The 21985-nt window shown below is 41.1% G+C and overlaps 1 pseudogene; it reads left to right on the top strand.

Annotated features, from left to right (window-relative positions):
• The first annotated feature begins 20353 nt into the window (after positions 1 to 20353).
• LOC101558792 (40S ribosomal protein SA-like) lies at positions 20354 to 21299 on the top strand (annotated as a pseudogene).
• The last annotated feature ends 686 nt before the right edge of the window (positions 21300 to 21985 follow it).

Raw genomic sequence — 21985 nt, 5'->3', positions numbered from 1 at the left:
GATGCAGATCTAATAGGATACATGTAAACAAAAAGAGATTAGGGAAAAATGGGCCATATGATTATAGAGGCCAACAAGTTCCAAGATCTAGAGGAGCTCCATGATAGCTGATGATGTAGTTCCAGTCCAAAGACCAATAGACTGGAAACTCGGGAGGTGCTGATGTTTCCGTTGAAGTTTCAAAGTAAGGTCAAAGTAAGGAAAAACTGATACCCCAGTTGGAGTGTAGTAAATTCGAATGAATTTTCTGCAACTTGGGGGCAAATCATCCTTTTCAGACTATTCAGTCTTTCAACTAATTAGGTGATGCCCACCCACATTAAGGAAGGCCTTCTGCTTTATTCAGACAACTAATTTAAATATTATTCTTGTTATTTGGGCGGTAGGGAATGGCGTACTCCCAAGTAGTACTCTGGGGACTGGAACCATTCCCAATAATTCTTGGTAAACTAGGACAGCAGTTTAATGCAAAGACCCAAAGATATGGTACTGCTTGAGTGCCGAGGATATCTCCCAGGTATTCTTGAAGTTTCTTGAGAACCTGCCAGCTACACACATGCTCCATATAAGTGAACCCCTAAACTATCGCACTAGCCTCTAAATGTCATTTTTATGTACTTTTGTGCTTGTTTGTTGTTTATCGGCCACACCTGGTTGTGCACAGGGCTTACAACTGGCTATGTGCTCAGGCTTCCTTAATGCACTGTATCACTGTTGTCCAGTTGTTCATCGATTTTGCTCTAGCGGGCACCAGTAACGTCTCCATTGTGAGACTTATTGTTACTGTTGTTGGCATATTGAATATGCCACGGGTAGCTAGGTTTCCTTAATAGTGTTAAATATTCTGTGTGGCTGTTGATTTTGTTCTCTAATCTCCTGTTATTAAAAGTGAACCATTGAAATCTCCAGCTACTTTTGGAATTGTTCGTTTCTCCCTTCGATTAGGTAACTTGTTTTGGTTTTGATGTGTGTTTTTGGTGAAACAAGAAATTTTTTATTGGAACTTATTTAGAAAAAAGTGAGGGGAGAGTAAAGGAGAAGTGTTTATTCAAAAGAACACAGGCTTTTCAAGAGTGGAAATAGAAAAAAAAACGTACAGGTAAGCAAGTGAGATACGTCTTCAAGGAATAACACGGGCCTAAAGAGCAAGCCGGTAACTTTGTTTTTAAGATTGCTATATATTTTTGATCACTGTCACTGTCATCCCGTTGCTTATCGATTTGTTCGAGTGGGCACCAGTAACGTCTCTCATTGAGAGACTTATTGTTACTGTTTTTGGCATATCCAATACGCATGGGTAGCTTGCCAGGCTCTGCCACGCGGGCTTGATACTCTTGGTAGCTTGCTGGGCTCTCTGAGAGGGGCGGAGGAATCAAACTTGGGTCGGCTGCGTGCAAGGCGAACGCCCAACCGCTATGCTATCGCTCCAACAAAAATAAAATTTTTGATAAATTTTTGATAAATTATATTAATCTTAATATTAATATTAATGCCTTGTCGTTTAATGAAATAAATATTTTCAGTGTAAAGGTTTAATTTTTATATTTTAATTTGGGAACTCTCCCTGTGGTTCTCAGGAGCTGCTCCTAGCTAAGTGCTCAGGGTCACTTTGGCCAGTGTGTTCAGGACGGTGTATTGTGCTGGGGCTCAAACCTGTTTTAAACACTTTCCTCTGATACATTCTGATACAGAAATTAATATCAATTATACAAGGATGAGTCCAGGAATTGAGCACAGCTGGTTGTGTCCCTGAATTCAGTCCCTAGTATCAAAACCAAGAAATATTAAAATATACAATAAATATTAAATCACATATTTGATATAAGCAAGTATAGAATATGCAAAAGTAAGCAAATTAGCAATAAGTATATGAAAAGATGACCATAGCAGTAGATACCAGAGAAATGCAAACCAAAGCCATGATGAAATAGAACTTCTCACCGACAGGTATGGCTAAGTTTTTTTAAAAAAGATATCAGGCTGGGGCAATAGTACATGGGCAGGGCACTTGCCTTTCATATGGCTGACCCAGGTTTGATCTGGCATCACATATGGCCCCTGAACCCCACCAGTGGTGATCCCTTAGTGCAGAGCCAGCAGTATGTCCTGAGCATTGCCAGATGTGGCCTTAAAAAACAAGCAAAAAAAAAAAAAAGATACTAACAATAAATGTTGACAAGGTTTGGGAAAAATTGGAATCTTTTTTTTTTTAATTTGAATCTTCATGTATCGCTGATGAAATTAAAATCTGTGCCACTCAAAGACAGCAAAAGTAAAAGTCACAAATGGGACTACATCAAATTAAAAGGTTTTATATAGCAGAAGAAACTCACGCTGGAATTAAAAAGACACACCACTATATGAGAGAAAGTATTTGCACAACACACATCAGATAAAGAAATACAAGATATAAAGCACTTACAAACCTCAACAACAAAAATCCAATAACATCATCCAGAAATGGGGAAAGAAGATGAACAGACACTTCCCTGAAGAGCACATAATGTTAGAGATGCATATGAAATTATGTTCACTGTCATTTATTATCAGGTAAATGCAAAACAAAACAATGAGATATTATGTTTCACTAGTCAAAATGCTATATATCAAAAAGACTAGGAACAAGCAATGTTGGAAACCATGTGGTGAGAAAGGAACCCTAAGAATGTCAGTCACTAACTGTTTTGGCCTCTGTGGAAAACAGCTTGGAGACTTCTTACAAAACGAAAACTAAAACTCAAAAAAGAGCTTCCCAAAAGATCTCCCTCTTTTGCTTCTATCCCAAGAATGCAAAAATAGTAATTTTAAGAGATAATACAAGAGCCAGGATTTGGAAATAACTGAAAAATCCAACAATGGATGCATCGATAAAGACATTTTGGAAAAAGATAAGGAGACCATCAGGAGTGGTCCCTGAGCACGAGAACCAGAAGTAAGCCCTGGCCACCCCAGGGTGTGGCTCAAAAACAAACAAAAAATTAAATAGTCAACAGTAATCAAAAAGTAGAAATAACCCAGATTGCTGTTATCTAATAATAGAGATTCAGAATGTATGTTTCTACCACAAAACATTTTTCAGAAAAGGAATAAAATAGTAATACCAAGATGAACCTTGCACTTATATAAATCACAGAAGCCAGTTGACAAAATAGCACATATTGAAGCTGGAGAGATACCACAGGTACTTAGCACACAGACTTAAGATAGGGCTCACATACAGCAGACCCAGGTCCAATCCCCAGTACCACCTGGACATCTTTAGGAGTCACTCCTGAGCAGAGCAAGGGATAGGCCCTGAGTATCCCAATAACCTCAATACCCCCCCGCACATATATTATTTCATTTATACAAAATGTATAAAATATCCAAATCTATAGAGTCAAAAAATAGATTAGTGGTCATCTAAATCGGGGAAGGGGAGTATCAGGGAAATGGAGAGTAATGGCTAATGGACAGCTGGTTTCCTTTAGAGGATGAAAATGCTCCAAAAGATTGATTAAGGTCTCTATTTCCTCCCTTTTAGAACATTTACTTTCAAGTAATTGTGAATTCTGCCTCTTACATATGCATATAAATCCTTTTAAAAAGTTAAATAGGCCTCTTACTAGCTTTAAAACCAAAAATATTTTTTCTCAAAACCTGGCAGATAGCTTTGGAAATGTAATCATTACAGAAGATAACAACCTTATTCTGTGGGATGTTCTGTGGGAGTACAAAAATCTAACTTTAGCACAGACATTCCCGAACCTGTTTGGCCTACCACTCCCTTTCAGCACCCCCCGGAAATCTTTATTAAGCAGAGAAAGTGATAGAAAGAGAGAGAGACAAAGACAGAGAGACAGAGACAGAGAGAGAATGAGAAAGAGAATCACCCACATCCCCTAATTGTACTTGAGATTTCTCCTATTCTTCTGGATCTTTTTAGGAAGCAGGTGCCCACACAGTTTGGAAAACGCTGCTTTAGCAAAGTTAAAAGCCTACCTGCTTTCATAAAGACAGGTAGATTCTTTTCCTTTTAGAGGTAGTTGAGAAATTCCAATTCCAGTGCTCCCACAATAACATAGTGAGGTAAGGATTAACCATTTATAAAATATAGCAATTTCAAGTGATTTCCCTCGAGGAATAGTTACCATTTATCTTCAGAAAATATATCCAATGGGTTATAGTTTCTTGAGCATATTAAAAGATAACATTTCTGCCTTTGCAATCTCTTTAGCAGATTGCCTGTGATGTGCATCCGAGTCTCCCATAATGCTTATCCAACAATCAAACATTCTTCTCTCTCTTTTGTGGGAAAATTGGGGGTTGGCAGAAGATTTTATTTTTAATTCTATTTCTCCAACATATGGTATGTGAATCATATCTTAATAAAGCTGTTATTTTAAAAACGAAGGCTACAATACATCATTTTACTCTTCTTCATTTATAATTGTCAAATATTGCTTCTATATCCAGTGAATCCACATCAGACCATTAGAATATTCTCCTATATATACAAGCATGATTTAGAAAGCCTAGCATGAAAAGTCATTTTGATTTTATTTAACCAGATTTTTGCTCTTTGAGTTCTCCCTTTTTATGGTTCCCAGGTTCTTTTTCACCATGTTGTTATTTAGAGCAAACATAAGTTGGATAAGGCCTCTGTAGAGAATAATATAGACCAGATTGCTTAAACAATAAAAAAATTACTTTCTAAGTTCTGAAGCCTTAGAGTCTCAGGCTAAAAGGATAGCAGGGGGTTAGATCTAGAGTTTAAAACACTTGCCTTCCATGTAGCTTACCTGGATTCAATTCCTGGAACCACATATGATCCCTGAGTATCTCCACAGAGCCTAAGCACAGAGCCATGAGTAAGCCCTGAACACCCCTGACTGCGGCCCAAAATTCTTTCCTTCCCCCCAAAAAATAGAAATGGAATTTTTAATTTAAACCTCAAATAGAACAATAAATCTACAAGTAAATATGGTTTCGCTGGAAAACGTACAAAGACCACTATAGATAGCATTATGCTGAGTGGTATGTCAGAGAAAGATAATTACTGAATGATAGCCCATACCTGTAGAATCTAAAAAAGTCAAATTATTATAAACAGAGGAGCTGGAAAGATAGTACAATGTGGAGGGTTTTGCCTTGCATGCATCCGACCCAGTTTTGATGTCCAAAACTCCGTATGGTCCCAATCCTCACCAGGAGTAATTCCTGAGTTCAGAGACAGGATTAACCCCTGAGCATTGCCATGTGTGGTTCAAAACAACAAAAATAAGTAGGAAGGCAGTTACCAAGACTGGCTTAGGTATGTGGCTGAGTCATTGAGGAATTAAAGATGTTTCCGAGTAAAATCTTAAAATTCTATAAGATTTCGTTTTGGATATTAAATATACCAAATAGTTATTATACTTAACATCAACAAAGTTACTAAGTTCCCCATTATCTAGAAACTTTGTAACCTTGGGCTCTGTACTCAAAGGCACCTGGAAGCAGAGATCCTCTGCCTGCTATCCCCAATCTCTGGTGACCCAGGAATCACACCCATAAGCCACACTCTGCCGGCACCAGATAATCTCCTCATCGGCCACCCTCCAAATCTCAACTGCTGCTCCTCCCTGATGGGAGTATAAAATGAGACCCCCATAGCCATGCTACCGAACTCCACCCCAAGCTGTTTTCACTAAGGGTGCCCCAGAGAGGGGCGGGTGAGAACCTTCCCCACCCCAAGGGAACCAGCCCCGACAGCTGACCTCCACTACCCAATCGCCTCCACCCTCCAGGACGCTCTCCAGACCGCATGGCCACAACACATTATAAGACACTTCCTACCCATTTTTCATAATTACCACACCATATTTGATGGAGTTCAGGCAGTAGGCAACAAATCATGGAGAGTAATATATGTATATATATATATACACACACACATATATATACATATACACATATTATACTATATATATATATATACACACACACACACACATATACCTCTCGGAGAGCCCAGCAAGCTACTGAGAGAGTATCCTGCCTGCACGGGCAGAGCCTCGCAAGCTACCTGTGGCATATTCGATATGCCAAAAACAGTAACAATAGGTCTCATTCCCCTGACCCTGAAAGAGCCTCCAATCATTGGGAAAGATGAGTAAGGAGAAGCTGCTAAAATCTCAGGGCTGGGAGGAATAGAGACGTTACTGGTGCCCGCTCGAGTAAAACGGGATGACAGTGATACAATGACACAGTGATACTTAACATAAACATTTCTAATTCTAGAAATCAGCAGACATGGCAATCATATTGCAGTATAAAAATGTATTAAACCAACATGTGTACCTTAAACTTACACAATTTTATATGTCTGCCATTACTCAAATTTTACAAATAATTATAATCAATCATACACAATAATTTCCACATGCAAAAGAGGAAAGAGCTCTTCCCAATGCATTTTATAAAGTTAGTATTGTGATACAAATTCTAAGTAAGGACAATATAAAAAAGAAATCTATATACTAATACATTTCATGATAAGCTCAAAATATAACCAAATGTTATAAAATGCAAACTAGAAAAGTAAAGGAAGGTACAACATGACATGGTTTATTCCTAGAGATGCAAGAATGACTTAGTATTTTTAAACCAATGGATATAATTCACTGTAGTAATAAGCAAAAGATGAAAAACCACATGAAAATATGCACTGATGCAGAGGACTTAGTTGACAAATTAAATAGTTATCCTAAAATAAAGAAAAATATAGTTTACATTCCTTACTTTGATAAAGAGCATATACAAAAATGCTATCGCTAATAGCATAGTTAAGGTTAAACAACGAATCCTTTTCTCCTAAGTCTAGGAACAAAGCAAGAAAACTCTTTTCATTGCCTCTTTACAATTTTAGACAGTTCAGTAAGGAAACAAAATATTGCAGTAGAAGAATAAATAAAAAGTTTTCTACTTGCCAATCTTATGATGTTTTGCATTAAAAATACACACACAAAAAAATAAAAATACACAAACATAAGCCTCCAGGCTCAGAATTGAATTTAGCAATGTGGCATGATGAAATATCAATGTACAAAATAAATTAATTTTTATATACCATAAACGGACTTACGAGAAAAGAAATTTAAATTATTACATAATTTATAATCCCTAAAAGAAATATTTAGTGGTAAATTTCACATAAAATATATATGTACAGAATTTTGGGGCTGGAGCAATAGCACAGCTGTTTGGCGTTTGCCTTTATCTCAGCCGACCCGAGTTTGATTCCTCCGCCCCTCTCAGAGAGCCCAGCAAGTGACCGAGAGTATCAAGCCCACACGGCAGAGCCTGGCAAGCTACCCGTTTGTATTGGATATGCCAAAAACAGTACCAATAAGTCTCTCAGAGAGAGACGTTACTGGTGCCCGCTCGAACAAATTGATGAGCAATGAGATGACAGTGAACAGTGAACAGTACAGAATTTTTAATCTGAATACAACAAAATACTGCTAAAATATTTAAATAAGTGTAGAAACAGATTGGACTGGAAGATTCAGCATAGTTTCCAAAATGGTATTCATATTTAATGCATTTCTGTCAAAATTCAAGGAAATTTTTGTGGGTATAGAAAAATTATTCTAATATTTTTATGAGCTATACTTTTCAAAATGTTTTTGGAAAATATTAAAATGTGGTGAATAATCTTAGATGGATTCAAAACCTAAGTTTCCCCAAGTGTCCAAGAACAGATGCCTGAATAAAGAAAGTATGGTACATATCCACAATAGAATGCTATTCAGATTGAAGAAAAGACTAAATCATGCAATTTTCTGCTTTGTGGATGGATCTGGAGAGTATCATGCTGAGTGGATTTAGTCAAAATAAGAGAGACAGACACAGACTGATCTCTCATATACAAGATATAAAGAAACAGTAAGAAAAATAACAAAGGCAACAGAAACTGAGAACTGGTCTTTAGTAGGGAGCAAACCATGTATGGAGTAGGGGTACTCTGGTGAAGGGTGTAGTGCTGGGATGTTTTATGCTTGAAACAATACGTTAGCAGTTTTGTAAACCACTGTGCCTAAAATAAATTTTTAAGTAAAACTTTTGTTTCAGCTATAGCAACAAAGACTACACATGTATCCCACTGTGAGTGACCCTCTGCCCCCAAAGTATAGAGTGGGAATAGCCCCTGGTATGTCCCAAAAATAACAAAACAAAAGATTGTTTGTTTATGTTGAAAGAGGGATAGACACATACTTTAATTTAACATAAAACTCAAAAACAACCCTCAAATATGGCTTGCTTATTTTAAAACTTTTAATTTTTTATTTGGGTTCAATGAGGGGCTTCCTCTCGGTGCTTACAGGAGCTGGGAGCCACTCCTGGCAATACCAAATGATCTCTCCCATCTGTGGCATACAGAGTAATGAAGGAATAGACTGTTCTGAATAATGACAAACTTTAAATAATGAAATATTTATTTATCTGAATTTATTTATGTCTCTAAATAATGAAAATAACTGGTTTTCAAAACTGATAATAACAACTGAGGATTGAGGGGACTGGAATTAAGGATCACAAGGGCACTTGTGCAGAGGGTCTTAAGTACTTTGAAGGTGGTAAGATGTGGGAACTCAGATGTGGGAACTGAGTCAACCAGGCTGGCCGGATGTGGTGTTTTGGGGTCCTCTTGGGACTGTAGACCACTAAGACCACCCTCGAGATATTCAGAGTCCTCTAAGTCTCCATGTGTCAATACTTGTGGAAGCAAATTGTGTTGGAGAATTTAACAGGCATAGAAACATACAAGGCGTAGGCGTATGCACAAACCCTTGTATTCTGCCTAGCCTTATTGGCTTATTATTTTTCCAATTATCATCATCATCATTATCATCATCATCATCATCATCATCATCAAGAGAGTCTCTTGCCCGCATGCCTGTCTATCTTCCCCAGGGTCCCTCGGAGGGGATGGGCTCCAGCTTCCCTCCCAACCCCGAGCAGAGCTCCCAGCAGCCGAAGACCACCGGAACCTAGCTACAGCCATGCTCGAGGCCCCTCTCCACATGTTCGGACAGGCCTCATGCATGAAGGTACCGACAGAGGAACCCAGGTGTATGTAATTCCATCAACGGTCAGCACCCAGAAACTTAAAAGCTAGCTCCCAGAAGCGTGCGGCCTCAGATTATCTTGTAGCCTACTCCTCCCTCTGGGAGAAACTGGCAAGCTTCTGAGAGTTTCCTGCCGACATGGGACAGCCTTGCAAGCTTCCCATGGTGTATTCATATGCTAAATCCAGTAACAAGCTGGATCCCATTCCCCTGACCCTGAAAGAGCCTCTACTGGGACATTGTTGAGAGGGCCTAGCCAAGAGAGACTTCTAACATTCAGGGAAATGATGAATGGAGAGGTTACTGAGCCCGCTTGAGAAATCGATGATTCACGGGGATTTCGTGATTTGTTCGTCGTCATCATCATCATCATCATCATCATCATCATCATCATCATCATCATCATCATCATCCCGTTGATCGTCAAATTTCTCGAGCAGTCTCAGTAATGTCTCCATTCGTCCTAGCCCTAAGATTTTTTTTAAATTTATTTATTTTTAATTAGTGAATCACCATGAGGGTACAGTTACATATTTATACATTTTTGTGCTCATGTTTTCCCCATACAAAGTTTGAGAACCCATCCCTTCACCAGTGCCCATTCTCTACCACCAGTAAACCCAGCATCCCTCCCACCCTCCCCAATCCCATCTCCCCCCACCCCACCCTGCCACTGTGGCAGGGCATTTCCTTTTGTTCTCCCTCTCTAATTAGGTGTTGTGGTTCCCAATCGAGGTGTTGAGTGGCCACTGTGTTCAGTCTCTAGTCTACATTCAGCCCGCATCACCCTTCCCCCGCATGGCCTCCGACCACATACTTGATGATCCCTTCTCTGAGTTGCCCTCTCCCCAGAATGTGAGGCCAGCTTCCAATCCATGGAGTCAACCTCCTGGTACTTATTTCTACTATTCTTCTATTCTTGGGTGTTAGTCTCCTACTCTGTTATTTTTCTACTATTCTTCTATTCTTGGGTGTTAGTCTCCTACTCTGTTATTTTATATTCCACAGATGAGTGCAATCTTTCTATGTCTGTCTTTCTCTTTCTGACTCATTTCACTTAGCATGATACTTTCCATGCCGATCCACTTATATGCAAAATTCATGACCTCCTTTTTTCTAACAGCTGCATAGTATTCCATTGTATAGATGTACCAAAGTTTCTTCAACCAGTCATCTGTTCTAGGGCACTCGGGTTTTTTCCAGATTCTGGCTATTGTAAACAGTGCTGCAATGAACATATAAGTGCAGATGTCATTTCAGCTATACTTTTTTGCTTCTCTGGGATATATTCCCAGCAGTGGTATTGCTGGGTCAAATGGGAGCTCAATATCTAATTTTTATGAGAATTGTCCATATTGTTTTCCAAAAGCTAGCCCTAAGATTTTTGAAACCTCTTTACTCGTCCCTCCCAAGGATGCCGCATTGGAGGCTCTTTCAGGGAATGGGACCCAGTGTTGTTCCTGGTTTTGGCATATGAATACACCATGGGAAGTTTGCAAGGCTCTCCCATGTGGGCAGGAAACTCTCGGTAGCTTGCCAGGTTCTCCAAGAGGGAGAACTAGGCTATAAGATGTCACGCGACTGCTTCTGGGAGCTTGGTTTTAAGTCTCTGGATGTTGGCCGTTGGTGGGATTACACGGCGCCGGAGGTAGACAATGGGTGTGACTGCCTAGCTACTAGAAAGTGGGAGATCTGGGCAGAAGAGGCCCAGTCTCGATCTGAGCAGGCTTAGAGGTCTCTGCTCCGGGTCCAACACACTTGTGTTCCTCTGCCGTTACCTTCATGCATGAGGCTCGTTGGAACATGTGGAGAGGGGCCTTGAGCATGGCTGTGGCTAGGTTCCAGAGGTCTTCGGCCTCCAGAAACTCTGCTCGGGGTGGGGAGGGAAACTGGAGCCCACCTCCTCCAAGGGGCCCTGGGGAAAACAGCCAGGCGCTCGGGCAAGAGACTCTCTGCATTGCTCTCTTCCAGGAGCTTGGTTTTAAGTCTCTGGATGTTTGCCGTTGGTGGGATTACACGCGCGCTTGGCTGTCTTCCCTGGGGCCTCTCTGAGGGGCTGGGCTCTAGCTTCCCTCTCCACCCCGAGTAGAGCTCCTGAGGCCAAAGACCTCTGGAGCCGAGTCACAGCCATGCTCAAGGCCCCTCTCCACACGTTCCAATTATATATATGTAAATATTTTATAATTCTTACAGTTTAGATAAGGTGTTTACAATCACATTAACATTTTTGGTCTTGATATACAGTTTCCATATCTCACTACCATCACCAGAGTGCTCCAGGCTCTCCACCAGTGTCTTTATACTACTTCTAGTTCATGTCTTCATTCCCCCCAATCTTGCTTCCACTGCTTGGTATTCTCAAATTTTTAATGCAAGGCCAATGGTTGTTCCTTATTCAGAAGAGTCTACTCTCTTGTTTTCCTTGTCTGCATTCCACAGATGAGAAAGGTCATCCGTATTTGTCCCTTTCATTGTAATGTAATATGGTAAGGACACAATGGAAAAAGAGATGGATAGTTTTATTTTTTTTTTATTACTGGGAATATCATCTTTTTTTTTGGCTTTTTGGGTCACACCCAGTGATGCACAGGGGTCACTCCAGGCTCTGCACTCAGGAGTTGTCCCTGGCGGTGCTCAGGGGACCATATGGGATGCTTGGAATAGAACCACGGTTGGCCGCGTGCAAAGCAAATGCCCTACCTTCTGAAATCATCAAAAAATTTTGACTTGTGAAATCCTTACTAATTTACCTATTTTTGGTTTGTTTCTTTAATTTCCAAGTGAGTATTTTCCTCATTTTTATTTGTGGTTCATTTCCATTTTCAAAGGATTGTTTTCAAAGGATTGACCGCTTTCAATGGACAGTTGCTATGATTTCTGTCTTCTTGATTTTACAGAGATACATATTGTGACCTAGTGTGTAGTCTATTTTGGAAAATGTCCTATGTGCACAAGAGAGGAACGGGTGCTCAACTTCTGGGGGATGGAAGTCCCTATATGTGTCTTTCATTTCTTCCTTCAAAACATTCAAGGCAAGTGTTTCTTTGTTATTTCCTAGTTGACTAATCTAGCAGTGATAGAGAAGTATTAAAGTTGACTACTATTACTTTGCTGTCAATTTCTCCCTTCTGTCTATTACAGTTGTTTTAAGTAATTTGGTGGTCTATTATTAAGTGCATATATGTTTAGGAGTATGGCTTCAAATTGATGTATTGATGTTTATTTAGAAAGGTCTTCACTATCCTTCATACACTTTTGAAAATTTGAAGTTTAGGCTCTGTCTTATAAGTATGGCCTCTTTGGTATATTTTTATGAGAGTCATTGCCTATAAGATTGTTTTCCAGTCTTTGACATTTAGCCTGAGATAGAGATTTTTTTATCAAGGGTCTCAAGGGTCTAGGCATGTGGCTCGGTGGGAAATTACATTCCTTGAATGATGAAACTTAGGTTCTTAGGCTCCATCCCGGTTATCTGTCTCTGTCTCTGTCTCTGTCTTTCTCTGTCTCTGTCTTTCTCTCTCTCTCTCTCTCTCTCTCTCTCTCTCTCTCTCTCTCTCTCTCACACACACACACACACACACACACACACCTAAGTGTTTAACCATCATCCACATCAGCAGATATACTGCTCAACATTTTCTTTGTCTCACAGACATAAAAATATGTTTACAAAAATACCAGTGAACATTTTTTTGAAGGGGAAGCTTGGGAGAGGGGGCACACCCCGTGGTGCTTAGGGCTTACTACTGACTCTGTATTCAGGGATAACTCCTGGCAGTGCTTGATAGATTATTTGGGGTGCCTAGAATCAAACTCAGGTTGAACCCAGATTATAGATCAAACTCAGAGCAAACCCAGACCTTGTGCAAGGCAAGTGTCTTATCCACTGTGCTATCTTTCTGGCCCATGTGCACATTTTCTATCGAAGATTAATTCCAAGGCAAAAAACTTCAAAATCAAAAACCCTAAATGTACTTTAGTTGGTAATTATTGAACAAATGTTCTATAACCATGCCATGGAATACTGCTACATAATAAAAAGGAAACTATTGATGCATGCAACACATTGGACGTATTGCAAGGAAAGTAGACCAAATAATAAAAGTCAATACAAAGTTATATACTACTGCAGATTTCATTTATAAACATTTGTCAAAAAAATAGATGATTGGTTGTATATGATCAGTGAGAGAAAGGCATTTATAAATACAAATTAATCATCTTATTTTAAAATTGATATGAACATTTAAAGGACTTAGACAAAACCATCAATAAAAGAATACGGTGATTCAGGGAAGGGTCTATAATGTGTTGATTTGAAATCTCAATAGTGCAACATTGGCATATGGTGTGTAGAGGATTTAAAATGTAACATAGGGGCTGGAGCAATAGCACCGCGGGTAGGGCGTTTGCCTTGCACGTGGCCGACCCTGGTTTGATTCCCAGCATCCCATATGGTCCCCTGAGCACCTCCAGGGGTAATTCCTGAGTGCAGAGCCAGGAGTAACCACTGTGCATCGCCAGGTGTGACCCAAAAAGTAAAAAAAAAAGTAACATAAATGTAGAAAAAGGAGCCCATTTTCCTATTGGCAACTGATTTTAAAGTGAGGAAGTAAGACAATAAAATGGTTATTGTGATGATTTTCCAACAAATTATTCTGACAAATCTAAATATTCTTATATAGCAAAAATGAAACTATATGCTATAGTGAAAAAAATCAATTTGAGATTAATCAAAACCTAAATGTTATAGATAAAAATTAGAATAAGAGAATGTTTTTGCTACCTTGAGAGAGGCAAATATTTTTCAAACAGGACAAAGAAAATATTTCTTTTATTTGCCTTCATGAGTCCAGAAAGACAGTATAGTGGGTAGGGCACTTGTCTTACATGCAGCTGACCTGGGTTCCATCCCCAGAATTCCATATGGTCCCCCAAACACAGCCAGGAGTAATTCCTGAGTGCAGATCTAGAAATAGACATTTGTGTTCCCCCCAAATTAGCCTTCATTACTTTTTTCTCATCCATATTGTCTTTTTTATTTTTCTTTTTGAGGTACTAAGGACTGAGCTCACAAATAAAGCAGGTGCTCCACTGCTGAGCAACGTTCCCAATTCCAAAAGAGAGCCTTCCAAATTGATGGCAGATATGGAGAAAATATCAAAACATAACTAATAATTCTTAAATAATATATAAAAACTTAAAACTCATCATTGTTAGGGGTGGCAGATCTCTGCCCGGGGGAGGCTCGGAGAAACAAAAGAACAAAACCAAGACAACTCTTCCTGCAAATGCGTGGGGTTTATTTAAGCCAATATAGCTATATTGGGACCTTCAACTGTGCCTCAATAGCGTGGCATAACCGAAGGTCCCGAACTCCAAAAAGCAGGCTGTATTTATACCCTTTTGGGGGAGAAGGGAAAATCACACATATTGCAGCATCAAAAGGAAATCACACCTATAGACCAAAGGGGATCACAGATAGGTCGCTTAATTTGCTTATCTAAACATTTGTTGACTGTTAACTGCTTCCCTGCAAATGTTTGCTTACAGTTCCTAAGGCAGTTTGTTGGCCCATTTGGTGACAGTTTCCTGCCCAGCGGGAGGTCTGGAAGAAAATATCTTTCAAAGCAGTCAAACAGTTACAATGGCAAATTTAACTCTTAACCTGCCCTCCTCTTCATAATAAAAAGCAGAGAAAGCAATTTTAAAATGTCCATAAGATCTATCCACACAAAGCAGAAAGAAACAAATTATAATGATTATGATGAAGCATAGGAAGATGCTGTTTGATATATTTACATTTTTAATGAAAGTTAATTCAGAATAGATTATAGATGTAAATAATGAAAAATATCTAAATTTCAATGAAGATAACAAAGGAGAAATATGGGTTATCTTCAATTTGATGGTAGCTTTTATCATGCCTTTCATAACAAATGAGAGATAAGAGGGGTATTTTTCAAATTAAGTGCATCTGCTTGGTTAACTAAGATAGGCACAAGTGGGGAGAAAATATGAATTCCATATAGGACAAAGTGCTTACATTAAAAATAGATAATGAAGGAGAATCCAGAGAGCAGGGATGGAGGAATGTGGAGCTAGGAAGGAAGAGTGCTGGGGGAGAGAGAGGCGAGAGGAGAAATGGGAGCTCAGAGAGACTGGAACAGGTGCATGGAAAGAATGGAATAAATGGCATCTGATCAATCAACCGGCTTGACCCTCATTTCCTCTTCCGTCTGCCCCATGGTCCTGGCCACTCCAGCTGGGCGAGCAGCCCTGGACCGACCCCCCGAACCCAGGGGACGGCCGACTGGGAGAGATGCCCAGGCTCTCCCCGGTCGCCCCCCTGCCAGAAGTTTTTTACAGCTGGCATCCTTGGAGTGGGCATGAACTACCAACTAAAGCTAGGTTGCACATCTATGACTGCCGAGCAAACTGACCAGAGAATGGCTGAAATTCCCTGCTGAAGTTCTCCTTCCAGAAGTTGTGATGCTCCTGTTCCAGTGCTCTCCAGCTGATCCAGTGCTTCCTGAAATATATTGGACTCCTAATAGCTGCTCCCCTGGGACTCATTGCTGCAACCATTACTGATGCTGTTAAAGGAATAACTCTTCAATTTTGATCCAGACACTTCATTTCTTCAGGACAGGATTAAATGACTCTTATCATTGGTGACTCTCATCACCCCTGGACAGTGCAGGACAATTAGATGCTTTACTAACAAGCACTGCTCTGGGCCCAGGGTTGGACTGAAATCTTAATACAACTAATTAGACTGTATTGTGATTTGGGATTGTATTGTGATTTGGAATTATTCCTCATTTTCAAATTTTGTGTTTTTGTAAAAAGAAAAAGGGGGAGATGTAGGATAACATAGCCTCAGGTAATTTAGGTTTATTGGGAACTTTCCTCTGTGTTTATTTGTAACTTCTTTCTTTGTGTTCTGTTGACTTGTGAATATTGTTTTTCTCTTCTCCTTGAGTACTTTGCATAGTTTATTCAAAGCAAAGTCCTTTTGTATGGGCACAGGAAGACTGTAGTAAATGCTATGCTTTGTAACCTGGGAGTCATTTGACTCTACATGTTATTTTCCTCCTGGGCATCTGTTCTCTCTCAATCTAAGCTTCAGCTGCCCTTACTTCCTAGCACCCTCAAAAGCAGGGTCCCGAAAAAAGATGGGATGGACCCAGGGCAAGCGGTGAGTTATGTGCTACCCTGGCATTGATCGAGATGGGCCTGGCCAAAGTGCCTAATGCTTAACTATAAGTTAAGAGCTTGGTCATGGACAAATGCTGTCGTGATCCAAATAGTAATAACTAGATTTGTACCCTGCTAGGGTTAGGAATGATTACTCTGGCCTGAGTGCTGTAGTCTGTGTCTGCAAGATGTCCCCAGGGGAGCTGCTCTGCATGCCTCAAAGTATCTCTTTCTGTGTCCATACAAAAATAACTAGTATTAAGATGTTAATGAGTTTTTGGACTAAGGAAAGGAGAAAAACACCTTAAGAGGTATTTTGACTGCTGGCCCTCAGGAAAGGCTTTGAAATACCCCTAGCTGGTGTCTCCTTTGAACCTGGTGGGCCCTGAGGAAGGGCTTTCTTATGTTGATTTTGCTACCAGACTGTGTGTAGCCTAGAGAACAAGGTGGAGAGAGACAAGTAGGGTAGAGACTAGTGAAGAGGAGTATCCAGAGAGCAGGGATGGAGGAGTGAGGAGTTAGAAAGGAAGAGTGCTGGGAGAGAGAGAGGAGAGAGGAGAAATGGGGAGCTCAGAGAGACTGGAACAGGCGCGTGGAGAGAATGGAATAAACAGCATCTGATAAAAAAAAGAAAAAGAATACATAATGAACAAATAGCACTTGACAGTAAGAGCACAAGATTACAGGCCCCAGATTTTAAAAATAGGCAGACATACTACTGATTTGAATAGACATATTACTAAAACTTTTAAATAAGCAATTAAAAAATTATTAATGTCATATGTCATCAGTAGATGCAGTTTAAAAAACATTGAAATACTGAGCCTGATCCTCGGACTCTGAGCAACCCAGCCTCTCCCCCCCCTCCGGACTGCTGCCCTAGTGTCCGGCATGCCATCCCCAAGCACCGCAGCCATTCTCTTCTGGCACAGGTGTGTGCTATTGTGGGAAAAGAGGCGTGGCCTAATCGTCAGGAGACGTGGCCTAGGAAAAGGTTGGCGTGGCCTCTTTTCGGACCAGCAGATATTCTCCAAAACCCATCAATATGTTGTTTCATCGGAACCGTCATTACCTATGTCATGTCAAGAGTAACATCCTAGCTATCCATAAAGAGTAGGACAATAAAACACAAGACTTCACATAAGGATCAAAGGAACATCTGAGTGGGAGACCATGTTCTAGAAGTGGAGAATAAAAAGGCAACCACCATTGACTGAGCCCATCCAGAATCCTTTTTCGCAACAAGAGGGAACAGGGGTACTGATCTTCAAGGTCCTTCTTCCATACCACCACAACAACATGAAGAAACAGCACAAATCCCCACTGCAAGCAGAGGACCATGAAAGGAGTCCAGAAACCTCAATAGACGTTTCCTACAAACGTGAGCTCTCTGATAAAGAATTCAGAGTTGAAATCCTCAAGATGTTCAATGAACACAATGGAAAAATTGACAAGTTAAAGGAGGACCTACAGAAACAGTATAACAGACAACCGAGAAAATGCGGGAAGAAATGAGAGCAGAAATAAAAAGCCTTCAAAAAGAAATGAAGGATTCGGTAGATGAAATCAAAAACTCTCTGGCTGCCCTCAACAATAGAATGACTGCAGCTGAAGACAGAATCAGTGTGCTTGAAGTTGAGCTGCAAGAAGTCTACAGGCAACAACAAACAATGGGAAGAGACCTCAAAATAGCTCTAGGGCGACTCAGAATCCTAGGGGATGATTTCAAGAGGAACAACATTAGAATCTTCAGAGTACCAGAAGGACAGGGAACCAACCCCAACGAAAAAGCCACAGTCAAACAAATCATTGCTGAAAAGTTCCCAGAGCTGGAGAATGCAGGCATCCAGATTCAAGGCGCCCTAAGGGTGCCAGCTAAAAGATACCCTAACAGAAAAACCCCAAGACATATCATAGTTATAATGATGGACGTCATGGATAGAGACACAATACTGCAAGCAGCAAGGTCTAAGAAGGAAATTACATACAAAGGAGCACCCCTTAGATTCACAGCAAGACCTATCGGAGGAAACCCTCCAAGCTCGAAGGCAGTGGTAGGATATAGTGAAAAAACTCAATGAGATGAACGCTTTACCAAGAATACTTTATCCGGCTAAACTCTCATTCAAACTCGAAGGAATGATACACTATTTTGGGAATAAACAACAGCTCAGGAATTTCATAGACTCAAAACCAAACCTAAAAGAACCACTAAAGAAAGGGGCTATTGTAAGACAAGAAGAACCCCCTACTACGACCCCATGCCGCCCAGGGAGGAGGAAGGATTTCCTCTCCCAGCGCTTTCTTTCTATGGGGAAGATAGCAGCGGCAGCAACACCAGCGCCCATGTGGCGTCTGCCATTTTCTAGGACTCACAACCCAGAGGTACTCGCTTTGTAGTGACGTGGTGCGCAAGAGATCATGAGATGGAGGTGTTTCCAACACGCCCTCGGCCCAGATGAGATCCGGAGCAGCCGCTCATGACGCAGCCCCTCTGCTCCTGTAAGACTATGATCCGGGAGGTTCTACTAACCCATTTTGGCACCCAGAAACTTATAGAAATGCATCTAGACTGTAAACTCAGCTAAAACAACAGAAATTCAAAACCACGCGGTCACAACAGCGGCCACACAAGCTCCTATAATCTTCATTCTCAGCCATGGAAAACAAACTATCAAATGATGCCTTTTCACGGGTTTGATTGTTGGAGGAAAATTCTGAATAATAGTCAGTTCTCTGTTGAAATTTTGAATGTATCCAAAGTATAGAGAGAATAAAGTGAAGATCACTGGCCAATCAGTTGCGGGGGGTGGGGGAGAGGGGGTATATTGGGGTTCTTGGTGGGGGAACAGGGGCACTGGTGTGTTGGAGACTGTTCAAGACCCTGAACAAATGAGGGCCCCGCAACCTTTACCCTGGACAAACCGGAAAATTCCATTACCAGAGTTTGCATAACCTGAGGCACAGGTGCCCTTGTGACAAAGGAAATAGCTAAACTCAAGAAGTAAAAGTAGCCCAGGGCAGTTAACCACGAGACCCCTAGAGCCCCCAAAAGCCCGTAAAGTAGAATGCCTTCCTTTACACTAAAAGCCTTGTACATTCCTCCTGCCAGATGCTCCTGCCAGATAAACCCTTGTCTTCCCCTCCCCACTATTTCTCAACCGACTCTTGGAGAATATTGTAAGCCCACCAAATAACACCCCGAACCTTTTCTTATTTGGTTTGAGAAGAAACTTCCCTGATGATTGACAACTCATGTACCAACCCCCTGCTAAGAAAGGTATAAAACCAGCATGGCTGGTAATAAAGACTCTTGATCAGCACGTGTTGTCTTGAGCCCCTTTTTTTCCTAACCTCACCAGTTTTATTTTCAGGTCGGGACCGCTCATAGAACCCACCCAATTAGGAGCGCTTTCCACTGTTGTCTCTCCACGGGCTGGAGAGATTTCGGGGGAACGCGCACTGGTGAAGGGATGGGGGTTTGATCATTATATGACTGAGACTTAAACCTTAAAGCTCTGTAACTTTTCTCATGGTGATTCAATAAAATAAAATTTAAAAAAAAAGAAGAACCCCTACAAGCACAACAAACCCTTACAGAAAGATGGCGCAAAATCCCATAACAATAATCTCTCTTAATATCAATGGTCTAAATTCACCAATTAAGAGACACAGAGTGGCAAAATGGATTCAGAGACTGAACCCAACATTTTCCTGCCTGCAGAAAACGCATCTGAATAACCAGAACAAACATAGACGCAAAAGGATGGAAACATAGATCAAAGGATGGAAAACAATCCTGCAAGCAAACAACTCTCTCAAAAAACTGAGCTTGTCTTACTAGTACCGGACAACATAGATTTTAGGTTGAAAAAGATTAGAAAGGATGGGGAAGGCCATTTTTTATTAATCAAGGGATATGCACAGCAGGAAGAAAGCACACTCCTAAACATGTACGCACCCAATAAGGGCCAGCTAAATTCCTACAACAACTGCTAACAGACCGTAAGAAGGACATCTTGTCCTTTCCACACTGCCCAGCAAGGGATCCATATGGCGTTGTTCACAATTCCCGTCATAACTTAAAGGGAAATTTCACAATGTCCGGAGCCCTCGCTGTCCTGCAGATGAAGGAGGAGGATGTCCTCAAATTCCTTGCAGCAGGCACCCACTTAGGTGGCACCAACCTGGATTTCCAGATGGAACAGTACATCTACAAAAGGAAAAGTGATGGCATCTACATCATAAATTTGAAGAGAACCTGGGAGAAGCTTCTGCTGGCAGCTCGTGCCATTGATGCCATTGAAAACCCAGCTGATGTCAGTGTGATCTCATCCAGGAATACTGGCCAGCGTGCTGTGCTGAAGTTCGCTGCTGCCACGGGTGCCACTCCAATCGCTGGCCGCTTCACTCCTGGAACTTTCACCAATCAAATCCAGGCGGCTTTCCAGGAGCCGAGACTTCTGGTGGTTACTGATCCCAGGGCTGACCACCAGCCCCTCACAGAGGCGTCTTACGTGAACCTGCCTACCATTGCTCTGTGTAACACAGACTCTCCTCTGCACTATTTGGACATTGCCATCCCTTGCAACAACAAGGGAGCTCACTCTGTGGGTCTCTTGTTGTGGATGCTGGCCCAGGAGGTCCTGCGCAAGCGAGGCACCATCTCCCGTGAACACCCACATGGTGTTCACGGGAGATCAGGAGGTCATGCCTGATCTCTACTTCTACAGAGATCCTGAGGAGATTGAGAAGGAAGATTAGGCTGCTGCTGAGAAGGCCGTGACCAAGGAGGAATTCCAGGGTGAATGGACCGCCCCAGCGCCGGAGTTCATTGCGACTCAGCCCAAGGTTGCAGACTGGTCTGAAAGGGTGCAGGTGCCCTCTGTGCCCATTCAGCAGTTCCCTACTGAAGATTGGAGCTCTCAGCCTGCCACAGAAGACTGGTCTGCAGCTCCCACTGCCCAAGCCACGGAATGGGTTGGAACCACCACCGAGTGGTCTTAAGATGTTCTAGACTCAAATAGAAAGTGAAAATAAGGTTGACGGAAAACAAATGAGTTTCTAAAAAAAAAAAGAAGGACATCTTGAGCAACACAATAGTAATTGGAGACTTCAACACTGCCCCATCACTCCTGGATAGATCAGGAAGATTAAAACCCACCAAGGAAAAACTGGCTTTGAAGGAAGAAATAGAATAGATAGGGCTAATAGATATATACAGGGCTTTATATCCCCCAAAACGGGAATACACATTCTTATCCAGTGCACATGGAACATGTTCCAGAATAGACCATGTGCTGGGCCAGACAATGTACCTCATCAGAATCAGGAAGATAGGCATTGTATCAGCTATCTTTTCAGACCATTATGCACTGAAGATAGAAGTTAATCACACACAGACGCAGAAAACCAAATCAAAAACTTGGAAATTAAACAACTTGATGTTAATCAATGAATGGATTAGGAAGGAAATCAAGGAAGAAATCAAAAGGTACCTGGAAACAAATGACAATAAAGGCACGAGCTACCAGAACCTATGGGACGTAGCTAAAGCCATGTTAAGGGGAAAATTTATAGCTCTGCAAGCATTCCTTAGGAAGGAAGAAAGGGCCCAAATAAATAACTTGACTTCACAGCTTAAGATTTTAGAAAAGGACAAACAAAAGGAGCCCAAACCAGGCAGAAGAAAA

The sequence above is a fragment of the Sorex araneus genome, chromosome X (genome assembly GCF_027595985.1).
Source record: "Sorex araneus isolate mSorAra2 chromosome X, mSorAra2.pri, whole genome shotgun sequence".
Lineage (NCBI taxonomy): Eukaryota > Metazoa > Chordata > Mammalia > Eulipotyphla > Soricidae > Sorex > Sorex araneus.
This window is presented reverse-complemented; position numbering and strand designations above follow the sequence as displayed.